Here is a 12670-nt window from a genome sequence, read left to right as displayed (position 1 = left end):
TGTGCAGAGACCACCTGATTGAATATTGGGAGTTCATGTTAATGTCTAGATGTTGGAGATGGTGGTGAGGTTGTAGCCCAGAACCATGCATGTACTGAGAAACCAAGACTGGGATCCAGACATATTTGGGACATGGTTATGGCTTCCAACCCCAACTCCCTGGCAGCTCTTCTCTCTGCTCTGCCTCAGCTTTGGAGGTTTCTAAGGTTTTACTCTTTGCTATTGAAAAATAGATAAGACTGGCCTCTGACCATTGTTGTTGGGGCACTCACGATCACTTTCTTTTATTCATAGTGATCATGGTGCTGGCAACACAGGAGTGTCCTATGTGAAGCTGGCTGCCATTTTTTTCTGTTTGTTTCCAGATGGGATGCAAGAAGCTCCATTGTCCTCAGGTGGCTCAGGGATCTGGGCTGGGTGAGCCAAATAATGTACCTACTATTTTCTCCCAGTGTGTGTGTGTGTGTGTGTGTGTGTGTAGGGGTGCTGGAGGAGCCTAGTTGAGACAGCCATGCACTATCCCACTGCTAATTCAAAGGTTTACAAGTACTGGCTTTGCATTCACATTCTTAGCTATTCCCACACCCCTCCCACTGTGGGATCACACTTTCCTTCACAGAGAGTGGGAACTGTCAGGAAATGTTAATGTCAAGCTGCTCCTTGCTTCCTGCTAGAGGAAGGACAAGCATGGCCTCTCCAGCTTGCCAAGGATGGAGAGTATCCTCACTGTCAGTGAAAATGGCAGCTAGCCAAAGGATGAAGATGCCGATCCGTTGTGAGCGAGCTGACTGCCACTGTCTGTGAAGAGACACCTTCTGCACCCCTTGGCTCTGCCCCTTTGGAGCCGGCAGCATCACTGCCCCCTGCAGTCTGGTTAGACGCAGAGCTTCAGCCTACCTGTCTGCAGAACTGAACAAAGGTAGAGCCCCTGCCCCACTGTACACTGACCTGTGCAAAGACCAGGGGTGATCAGAACAGGACATACCGGCTTACTGAGGCAGGTCCAGAGTGCACACTGTGCACTCACACCACCATCCTGCTCTTTACCCTGCTCCTCACAGGCGACACACTGAGCTTACCTTTCCTAGGTGAGAGTCAGGTCTACCCAAGATCACACAGCCAACATCCACGCTCTCAGTACTCCAGTACTAATGAGCCTGGTCTCTGTTAAACATGGAGAAGTGCACAGCAGTTGCTCTAGTCTCTTCCGATCAGTCATGGCTCTGGGTAGTGGAGTAGAGTGAGCATGGGCACAGGTGGGCACCAGGGTCCCCGCGAGACTTTAGGTATCCAGATTCTGGCTACACTAGCTGCAGGTCCTTCTGGAGATAGTGTAGGTCCTGCCTCCTGTCTTGTCCCCATTAGCTGGACAGTATGTGGAGGTGCCTGCCCTTGGGGTCACTCTGCTTGAGAGGATTCTCTGCACCTGGTAGAGAAGGGACTTGTAGCCTCCAGTGGCCAATTAGGGAGACACTGGCCTCTGGCAGCTGGGATTCTAATTTCCTGGGCTTTGGAGCTGCGGTGTGCCTGTGGCCCATCTCTGCCTCAGTCATGGAGTTTGTGACTCCTGGGAAAAGACCACAGACTCAATCCAATTACAATTAAAAGATTTATTTATTGGTTGCTAGCAGGATGAACGATCTTGCTGTGAGAAGGGGAAGTGAGGGAAGGATTTTTAAAGGGGATAACCTCAAGAAGACGTTTAATATCTATGCAAGTGTCTTAGTTTGGGTTTCTATGGCTGTGAAGAGACACCATGGCCACTGCAACTCTTATAAAGAAAACAGTTAATTGAGGCTGGCTTACAGTTTCAGAGGTTCAGTCCATTATCTTCATGGTGGGCAGGCACATGTGGTGCTGGAGCTGAGAGCCCTACATCTTGGAGGCAACAGGAAGTCAAATGAAACACTGGATGGTGCCCTGAGCAGGGGAATCCTCAAAGCTCACCCCACAGTGACACACTTCCTGTAACAAGGCCATACCCACTCCAACAAAGCCACACCTCACAATAGTGCCACTCCCTATGAAATTATGAGGGCCGCTTACATTCAAACTACCACAGCGAGCCAGTAAAAACTGGTCTGTTCTGTGACATTGTGACCCAAACCAGTTTTTGTGTATCTATGCAAGCAAGTTACTAGAGCCAAAAAAGCAGTTATTCATATCACAACAAGTAGATGGTCATGACTGTATATTTTTGGGTGAAGGTCTCCGAGTCAGGGTTATTTGGAACTTAATTTCCAGGGATTTGCATCAGAGACAAACAGCTAGTGGCTAAGGAGAAGGATGCCTAGCGTACAGTGGAGTTTCTTTAGCTATCACACCTCATGGCTACTCTCTCCGGTGGGTTGGCAGGAAGCCTGAAGACCTCAGCAGAAATAATTCAGAGGGACTCTATGCCCGGTGTATCTCATCAGAACAGTCATCCCCAGGTAGTCTCATGGCATAGCCCTTGTCTCTGCTGCTCTCCCTGGCCTGCAACACTGATCATCAAACTCCTTCCAAGCCCTTTCTGGGAGGGAGTTGAACGTTTACCTCTTGGTGTCTTCTTCTGAGTCAGGTCTGAGCTACCCCATCCTAACCGTATTTTTGCTAACAACTTTCTGGACCAAATTAAGTCAATGTCTTGGAATACAATACAGACAGATGTAATTTATTCTGTCCAACCTTCAGGCCTGGGCTATGTTTCCAAACAGCACCTCCTACAAGGATACATACTTTTCTTTCTACTGTGGCCCTATTAGTCCATTAGGCCACCGTCTTTGAGAAATTCCCAAGTGCGTTCCTGGGTCATAGAGTTTTAATTCTAGTTTAGTGAAGGAAGACGACATTTAAGCAGCCTGCTCGAGCTGGGGCAGCCATCCTGAAGGCAATCCTAGACTAGTGGTTCTCAACCTTTGGGTCACATCCCCTTTGGGGTTAAATGGCCCTTTTGCAAGGATAACATATCAGAAATCCTGCATATCAGATATTTACATTACAATTCTTTTTTTGGTTTTTCGAGACAGGGTTTCTCTGTATTACTTTGGAGGTTGTCCTGGAACTTGCTTTGTAGATCAGGCTGGCCTTCAACTCACAGAGATCCGCCTGTCTCTGCCTCCCAAGTACTGGGATTAAAGGCGTGCACCACCAACTCCGCTACCAACTCCCGGCTCTACATTACCATTCTTAACAGTTGCAAAATTGCTGTTATGAAGTAGCACCAAAATAATTTTATCTTTGGGATCACCACAAACAACATGAGGGTCACAGCATTTGGAAGGTTGAGACCCAAGTGACTAGTGGGTCCTTGTCATACCACAGTCCATGTTTGCTCACCATGTTTGCTTCTGAGTTGGGATCTGTTCCCACTGTTTCTTTAGGAATCTGTTACAACCTCTCCAGACCTAGGACTCTTGTCCTGGTGGTTTGGTTTGGTTTATGTCAACTTGACACAAGTGCAATTCATTTGAGAAGAGGAAATCTTAATTGAGAAAATGCTCCAAAACAGGTTGGCCTGTGGGGCTTTTTCTTTTTTCTTTAAATTAAAAACAATCTTATTTTACATACTGATCCCAGTCCCCTCTCCCTTCTGTCCTCCCATCCCCCAACCAATGCCCCATCCACTCCCCAGGGAAGGTGAGGCCTCCCGTGGGGGATGATCAAAGTCTGTCACATCATTTGGGGCAGGACTTAGGCCCTCCCCCGTGTGTCTAGGCTGAGAGAGTGTCCCTCTATAGGGAACGGGCTCCCAAAGCCCATTCGTGTACTAGGGATAAATACTGGTTCCACTGCCAGAGGCCCCATAGACTCTCCAGGCCTCCCAACTGACACCCACATTCAGGGGGCCTGGTTTGGTCTTATGCTGGTTCCCCAGCTGTCAGACTGGTGTCCGTGAGCTCCCACTTGTCAGGTCAGCTGTTTCTGGGGGTTTCCCAGCGTGGTCTTGACCCCTTTTCTCATCACTCCTCGCTCTCTACAACTGAGTTCCAGGAGTTCAGCTCAGTGCTTAGCTGTGAATCTCTGCTTCTGCTTCCATCAGCTATTGGGTGAAGGCTCCAGGATGGCATTTAATGTAGTCATCGATCTCATTATAGGGGAAGGGCATTTAAGGAAGCCTCTTCACTATTGTTTAGAATCTTAGTTGGGGTCATCCTTGTGGATCCCTGGACATTTCCCTAGTGCCAGATTTCTCTTTAAACCTATAATGGCGCCCTCTATTCATGTTTCTCTTTTCTTGCTCTCCCCCTCTCTCTATTCTTCTTTTGCCTTGATCTTCCTGGTTCCACATGTTCTTTCTCCTCCCCCCCTTCCCTTGCTCTTCCTCCTCCCTCCCCACCCTGCTCCCCCTGTGCTCCCAATTTTCTCAGGAGATCCTGTCTCTTTCCCCTTCTCCAGTTGCTGATGTCCTCCTTGCTTTCTAGTTTCTCTGGGGTTGTGAATTGTAGGCTGGTTATCCTTTGCTCTTTGCTAATATCCACTTATGAGTGAGTACATACCATGTTTTTCTTTCTGGGTCTGGGTTACCTCACTCAGGATGGTTTCTTCTAGTTCAATCCGTTTGCCTGAGAATTTCAAGATTTTATTGTTTTATTTTTCCTGCTGAGTAGTACTCCATTGTATAAATGTACCACATTTTCTCTATCCATTCTTCAGTTGAGGGGCATCTAGGTTGCTTCCAGGTTCTGAATATTACAAATAATGCTTCTATGAACATAGTTGAACAGATGTTCTTGTGGTATGAATGTGAATCCTTTGGGTATATGCCTAGGAGTGGAATTGCTGGATCTTGAGGTAGTTTCCCACTTTTCTGAGAAACTGCCATACTGATTTCCAAAGTGGTTGTACAAGTTTGCAATCCCATCAGCAATTTGAGGAGTGTTACCCTTTCTCCACATCCTCTCCAGTACAAACTGTCATTGGTGTTTTTTATTTTAGCCATTCTGACGGGAGTAAGATGGTATCTCAGAATTGTTTTGATTTGCATTTCCCTGATGGCTAAGGATGTTGAGCACTTTCTTAAGTGTCTTTCAGCCATTTTAGATTCCTCTACTGAGAATTCTCTATTTAGTTCTGTACCCCACTTTTTAATTGAGTTGATTGGTATTTTGGTGACTAGGTTCTTGAGTTGTTTGTATATTTTGGAAATCATCCCTCTGTCAGATGTGGGGTTGGTGAATATCTTTTCTGTGGGGCTTTTTCTTGATTGATGAAATGTGGGATAGTCCATCCCAGTGAGGGATCCCAGGAAGATGGTCCTGTGGTGTGTAAAAAAGCAGGTTGAACAAGTTATGGAGAGAAAACCAATAAAGCAGTGTGCCTTTACCGCATCTGCTTCAGTTTTTGCTTCCAGGTTCTTGCCTTGAGTTCCTGCCTTGGCTTCCTCCAATAGACTGTGATTCAGGATATGTAAGCCAAATAAACCCTTTCCTCCCCAAGTAGTCTTTGGTTACGATCTTTATCACAGCAACTGAAAGCAAACAAAGACACCCTGCCAAGGTTGACTTTGATCAGTATTTTGCCATCACAGCACCAGAACAAACTAAAATACCCATATTGTAAACTAACTTATAAGGTGCATTTTATATTCAATTTCCTAGCATTTTAATACCTTACGTTATTTTTCAATTTGGCCAAAAAAGAAATAAATAAATGAGTGGCTCAGATCCTTCTCTGTGACTCCCAGTTCACAGCTCCATCAAAGCAAAGCTGTGAACCCACAGAGAAGAGGCGGTGGTGAGAGATAGAGAAAATTGGGAGAATAGAGAATTGGCTGGTTAGAGAGCAGCTTAGGTGTGGGAGGAAAAGAATGGAGAGCATCCAGCATCAAAGTGTGCAGATGTGAGCCACCAGGGGCGCTCAAGATCCCAGCCCTTAGAAGACAGGTGACGCCAGCCTGGGCTACATAGCGAGGTCCCGCCTCCACAGAAAAGAAATGAGACATTTTGACAGCTATGGTTATGGTAATTTAAAATATACACAAAATCAGAGCTTTAAATCCCACTCACTTAACTGCAATAGTAACCAGCTCAGTCAGCTTGGGCGACTATAATGGAGTCTTTCCTTCTCCAGCACCCAGAGTCTTGCATTATTTTGAAACAAGTCTGAAACATAATTTCTTTCACATGTATTTTCTAAACATCTCTAAAATGTAAGGCATTTGTTTTTAGAAAAACACATAGTAGCATATGCATTCCCTGAAGGAAAATAAATCCCCAATGTCATCAAGTACCCTTCAGCATCCACACGTGAAACAAACCCATTATATTTTGTTATTATGTTATTATATTATGTTATTTTTGTGCCACTATTCAAATAAATTTTTTTAAGTTATTACAAATTTCTGATGCCTTCCACATATGCAGGGTCATCCTATCACTTTTTTTCTATTATTATTATTATTATTATTATTATTATTATTATTATTATTATTAATTCAAGTTAGGGAACAGGCTTGTTTCACATGCAATTACCCTCTCCCTCTCCCTCCCCTCACCCGCATTCCTTCTCCCCCACCTCCAGCCTACCCCCGACCCCATCCACCCGCCACTCCCCAGGCAGGGTAGGGCCTCCAACCTGGGCTCCACCAAGTCCACCAAATCTTCCTGTGCTGGGCCTAGGCCCCTCCCCATGTGTTCAGAGACAGAGCGCATCCCTTCAAGTGGGATGGGCTCTCGAAGTCCCCCCACACACACACCAACGCAAAACGCCAGTCCACCTCCGGAGGCTCCCCGGAGTGCAGGGGCCTCCCCATTGGCATACATGATCAGGGGGCTGGATCAGTCCCGTACTGGCCTCCCAAAGAGCGTCTGGGGTCGATATGCTTTCCCTTTTTCAGGCCAACTGTTTCTGTGGGTTTCTCCAACCTGGTACAGACCCCTTCGTTCTTCATTCCTCCCTCTCTTCAACTAAGTTCCAGATTTCAGCTCAGTGTATTTCTGTGGATGTCTGTCTCTGCTTCCATCAGCCACTGGATGAGGACTCTAGGATAGCATAGAGAGTAGTCATCAATCTCATTCTAGGGGAAGGGCTTCTAGGCCATTCTCTCCTCCACTGCCCGGACTGTCCTTGTAGGTCTCTGGAGATCTTCCTAGTTCCAGATCTCTTCTCGGACCTATAGTGGCTCCCTCTGATATGGTATCTCTCATCCTGCTCTCTCTCCTCTATTCTTCCCCCAACTCAATATATCTGCTCCTCCATTTCTTCTCCTCTCCTCTTCTTCTTGTGCTCTTATTGTGGCAGCACCCACTCCCCTACCCTCATGCTCTCAATTAGCTCGGGAGTTCATGCCACTTCCCATTCCTGGGGTCCATTTATCCCTTAGAGTCATTCATGATTTCTAGTTTCTTTGGGGAAGAGGATTATAGGCTGGTAAACCTTTGCTCTATGTCTAAAAATCATATATGAGTGAGTACATACCATGTTTGTCTTTTTGTGATTGGATTACCTCACTCAGGATGGTTTCTTCTAGTTCCATCCATTTGCCTGTGAATTTCAAGATTCCATTGCATTTTTCTGCCGAGTAGTACTCCATTGTACCACATTTTCTCTTTCCATTCTTCAGTTGAGGGGCATCTAGGTTGCTTTCAGGTTCTGGCTATTACAAACAATGCTGCTATGAACATGGTTGAACATATGTCCTTGTTGTATGGACATGCAGTATTTGGGTATATACCCAAGAAAGGAATGGCTGGATCTTGAGGTAGATTGATTCCCATTTTTCTGAGCAACCGCCATAGTGATTTCCAGAGTAGTCTTACAAGTTCACACTCCCACCAGCAATGGAGGAGTGTTCCTTCTTCTCTGCTACCTCTCCAGCATAGGTTGTCATTGGTATTTTTGATTTTAGCCATTCTGACAGGTGTGAGGTGGTATCTCAGAGTTGTTTTGAGTTGCATTTCTCTGATGGCCAAGGATTTTGAGCACTTTCTTAAGTGTCTTTCAGCCATTTCAGATTCCTCTGTTGAAAAATCTCTGTTTAGTTCTGCACCCCACTTTTTAATTTCATTGTATGGTGTTTTGGTGGCTAGCTTCTTGAGCTCCTTGTATATTTTGGAAATCAGTCCTCTGTCAGATGTGGGGCTGGTGAAGATCTTTTCCCATTCTGTGGGTGGTCGTTTTGTCTTACTGACTGTGTCCTTTGCCTTACAGAAGCTTCTCAGTTTCAGGAGGTCCCATTTATTGATTGCAGACCTCAGTGTCTGTGCTTCTGGCGTGATGTTCAGGAATCGTTCTCCTGTGCCAATTTGTTCAAGGGTTATTCCCACTTTCTCTTCTAGAAGATTCAGTGTGGCTGGATTTATGGAGAGATCTTTGATCCATTTGCACTTAAGTTTCGTGCATGGTGACAGGTATGGATCAATCTGCAATTTTCTGCATGTCCAAATCCAATTGTGCCAGCACCATTTGTTGAAGATGCTATCTTTTTTCCATTGTATAGATTTAGCACCATTGTCAAAAATAAGGTGTTTGTAGGTGCGTGGGTTAATATCTGGGTCTTCAATTCGATTCCATTGGTCTACTTGTCTATTCTTGTGCCAATACCAAGCTGTTTTCAGAACTATGGCTCTATAGTAGAGCTTGAAGTCAGGGATGGTGATGCCTCCAGAAGATCTTTTATTGTAAAGAGTTGTTTTGGCTATCCTGGATTTTTTATTTTTCCATATAAAGTTGAGTATTGTTCTTTCAATGTCTGTGAAAAACTGTGTTGGGATTTTGATGGGGATTGCGTTGAATCTGTAGATTGCTTTTGGTAGGATTGCCATTTTTACTATGTTAATTCTGCCTATCCAAGAGCATGGGAGATCTTTCCACTTTCTGGTATCTTCTTTAATTTCTTTCTTTAAAGTCTCAAAGTTCTTATTGTACAGGTCTTTCACTTTTTTGGTTAGTGTTACCCCCAGATATTTTATGTTGCTTGTGGATATTGTGAAAGGTGATGTTTCCATGATTTCTTTCTCATTGAGTTTATCATCTGTATACAGTAGGGCTACAGATTTTTTTGAGTTAATTTTGTATCCTGCTACCTTGCTGAAGGTGTTTATCAGCTGTAGGAGTTTCCTGGTAGAGTTTCTCGGGTCACTTATGTAGACTATCATGTCATCTGCAAATAGTGAAAGTTTGACTTCTTCCTTTCCAATTTGTATCCCTTTGATTCCCTGTTCTTGTCTTATTACTCTAGCTAGAACTTCAAGTACAATATTGAAGAGGTATGGAGAGAGTGGACAGCCTTGTCTTGTTCCTGATTTTAGAGGAAAAGCTTCGAGTTTCTCTCCATTTAGTTTGATGTTGGCTATTGGTTTGGTGTATATTGCGTTTATCATGTTTAGATATGTTCCTGTTATTCCTGTTCTCTCCAAGATCTTTATCATGAAGGGATGTTGGATTTTGTCAAAGGCTTTTTCAGCATCTAGTGAGATGATCATGTGGTTTTTCTTTTTCAGTTTGTTTATATGGTGGATTACATTAATGGTTTTTCGTATGTTGAACCATCCTTGCATCCCTGGGATGAAGCCTACTTGATCGTGGTGGATGATTTTTCTGATATGTTCTTGGATTCGATTAGCCAATATTTTATTGAGTATTTTAGCATGGATGTTCATGAGGGATATCGGTCTGTAGTTCTCTTTCTTAGTCTTATCTTTGTGTGGCTTGGGTATCAAAGTGATTGTAGCCTCGTAGAAAGAGTTTGGCAATATCCCATCTGCTTCTATTGTGTGGAACAGTTTGAGGAGTACTGGTATCAGCTCTTGTTTGAATTTCTGGTAGAATTCTGCAGTGAAGCCATCTGGTCCTGGGCTTTTTTTGGTTGGGAGGCTTTTGATGACTGCTTCTATTTCATTAGGGGTTATGGGTTGATTTAAACTGTTTATCTGATCTTGATTTAATTTTGGTAAGTGATATTTATCCAGGAAACTGTCCATTTCCTTTAGATTTTCAAATTTTGTGGAGTACAGATTTTCAAAGTATGACCTAAAGATTCTCTGGATTTCCACAGTGTCCGTTGTTATATCCCCCTTTTCGTTTCTGATTTTGTTAATTAGCATGCTCTCTCTCTGCCTTTTGGTTAGTTTGGCTAGAGGTTTGTCTATCTTGTTGATCTTCTCAAAGAACAAACTCTTTGTTTCATTGATTCTTTGTAATGTTTTCCTAGTTTCTACTTTATCAGCTCTCAGGTTGATTATTTCCTGGCATCTACTCCTCCTTGGTGTGTTTGCTTCTTTTTGCTCTAATGCTTTCAGTTGTTCTGTCAGTTCTCTAGTGTGACTTTTCTCCAGTTTCTTCATGTGGGCACTTAGTGCTATGAACTTTCCTCTTAGCACTGCTTTCAGAGTGTCCCATAAGTTTGGGTATGTTGTGTCTGCATTCTCATTAGATTCTAGGAAGTCTTTAATTTGTTTTTTATTTCTTCGTCAACCCAGGAATGGTGCAATTGGGTGTTATTCATTTTCCAAAAGTTTGCAGGTTTTCTGCCATTTGTATTGTTGCTGAATTCTAACTTTAAGGCATGGTGGTCTGATAAGATACAGGGGGTTATTTCAATTCTTTTGTAACTATGGAGGTTTGCTTTGTTGCCTACTATGTGGTCAATTTTAGAGAAGGTTCCATGTGGCGCTGAGAAGTTTTGAGTTTGGATGGAAAGCTCTATTCATATCCGTAAACCCCAGTTGGATCATAACTTCTGTCAGATCCTTTGTTTCTTTGTTAAGTTTCTGTCTGGTGGTCCTGTCTAGTGGCGTAAGGGGGGGTGTTGAAGTCTCCTACTATAAGTGTGTGTGGTTTTATGTGTGGTTTGAGCTTTAGTAATGTTTCTTTCACAAATGTGGGTGCCTTCGTATTTGGAGCATAGATGTTCAGGATTGAGACTTCATCTTGATGGACTTTTCCTGTGATGAGTATGAAATGCCCTTCTTCATCTCTTTTGATTGATTTTAGTTTAAAGTCCAATTTGTTAGATATTAGGATTGCTACACCGGCTTGTTTCTTGAGGCCATTTGATTGGAAAATCTTTTCCCATCCTTTTACTCTGAGGTATCGCCTGTCTTTGAAGTTGAGGTGTGTTTCTTGTAAACAGCAGAAGGATGGATTCTGTCTTCATATCCATTCTGTTAGCCTATATCTTTTTATGGGTAAGTTAAGACCATTGACATTTAGGGATATTAATGTCCATTGTTCGTTGGTTCTTGTTTGTTTTGGATTTATTGTTGGTGGTGTCATTGTGTGTGGATTTTGCCCTCCTGCTTCTTTTTGTGTTTGGCAAAATTAGATTATCTATTGCCTGTGTTTTTGTGAGTGTAGCCATGTTTGTTGGGTTGGAGTTTTCCTTTCATAACCTTCTGTAGTGCTGGATTTGTGGATATGTATTGTTTAAATCTGCTTTTGTCATGGAATATCTTGTTTTCTCCATCTATAGTGACTGAAAGTTTTGCTGGGTACAGTAGTCTGGGTTGACATCCATGCTCCCTTAGTGCTTGTAGGATATCTATCCTAGAACTTCTGGCTTTCAGAGTTTCCATTGAGAAGTCAGGTGTGATTCTAATTGGTTTGCCTTTATATGTTACTTGGCCTTTTTCCTTTGCTGCTCTTAATATTTTCTCTTTATTCTGTAGATTTGGAGTTTTGATTATTATGTGTCGGGGGGACTTCTTTTTGTGGTCTAGTCTGTTTGGTGTCCTGTAAGCTTCTTGTACTTTCATAGGCATATCTTTCTGTAGGTTGAGGAAGTTTTCTTCTATGATTTTGTTGAATATGTTTTCTGTACCATTGAGCAGTGTTTCTTCACCTTCTTCTAAACCTATTATTCTTAGGTTTGGTCTTTTCACGGTGTCCCATATTTCCTGGATATTTTGTGTTAGGGATTTGTTGGACTTGAGGTTTTCTTTGGTTGATGAATGTATATCCTCTAGTGAGTCTTCAATAGCTGAGATTCTGTCTTCTGTCTCTTGGATTCTATTAGTTATAATCACGTCTTTAGATCCTGATCGTTGTTTATCCAGTCTTTCCATTTCCAGCATCGCCTCATTCTGTGTTTTCTTTATTGTTTCTAATTAGCTTTCATGCTTTGAACTGTTTCAAGAGCTTCCTTCACTTGTTTGGTCATTTTATCTTGGGTTTCTTTAGCTTCTTTAAGAGATTTGTTTATTTCTTGAATTTTTTGGTTTGTCTTTTCCTCCATTTTGTGTAATTTTTTGCTTGCTTTTTCTTCTATTTCTTTAAGGGATTTTCTTGTTTCCTCTTTGAAGGTCTCTATCATCTTGCTGAGATAATTTTTGAGGTCCATCTCTTCTTCATGCACTGTGTTGGGCTTTTCAGGTCTTGCTGGAGTGGAGTCCCTAGATTCTGGTGGTGTCATATTGGTCTTTCTGTTGTTGAGCGAGTTCTTATTCTGTCTTCTTCCCATATCTTCTTCCAGTGAGTGCAGGTAGGATCTCTCTATCTCCTCTTGTTACTCTGTAGTGTGTGTGGGCCAGGAATACAATGTCCGAAGCTCTTGATGGTCTTGCCTCTTCTCGTAGTCTCCTCACTCTCCTGGCGGATCGGTTGCCAGGAACAGAAGGAAGAGTGGCCTGTACCCAGATTCAGGGAGCTCCTCCCTGCCTGGGTGTGTCTGTGTCAAGCGGGGACAAGCCTGGAGGGATCTGGGTGAATGGCACTTAGGACAGAAGTTGGGTAAAAGCAGGGGGTCGCTCAC

This window comes from Cricetulus griseus, chromosome 2, assembly GCF_003668045.3.
Source record: "Cricetulus griseus strain 17A/GY chromosome 2, alternate assembly CriGri-PICRH-1.0, whole genome shotgun sequence".
NCBI lineage: Eukaryota > Metazoa > Chordata > Mammalia > Rodentia > Cricetidae > Cricetulus > Cricetulus griseus.
The sequence above is the reverse complement of the archived record's forward strand: the minus strand, read 5'-3'. Positions refer to the sequence as shown.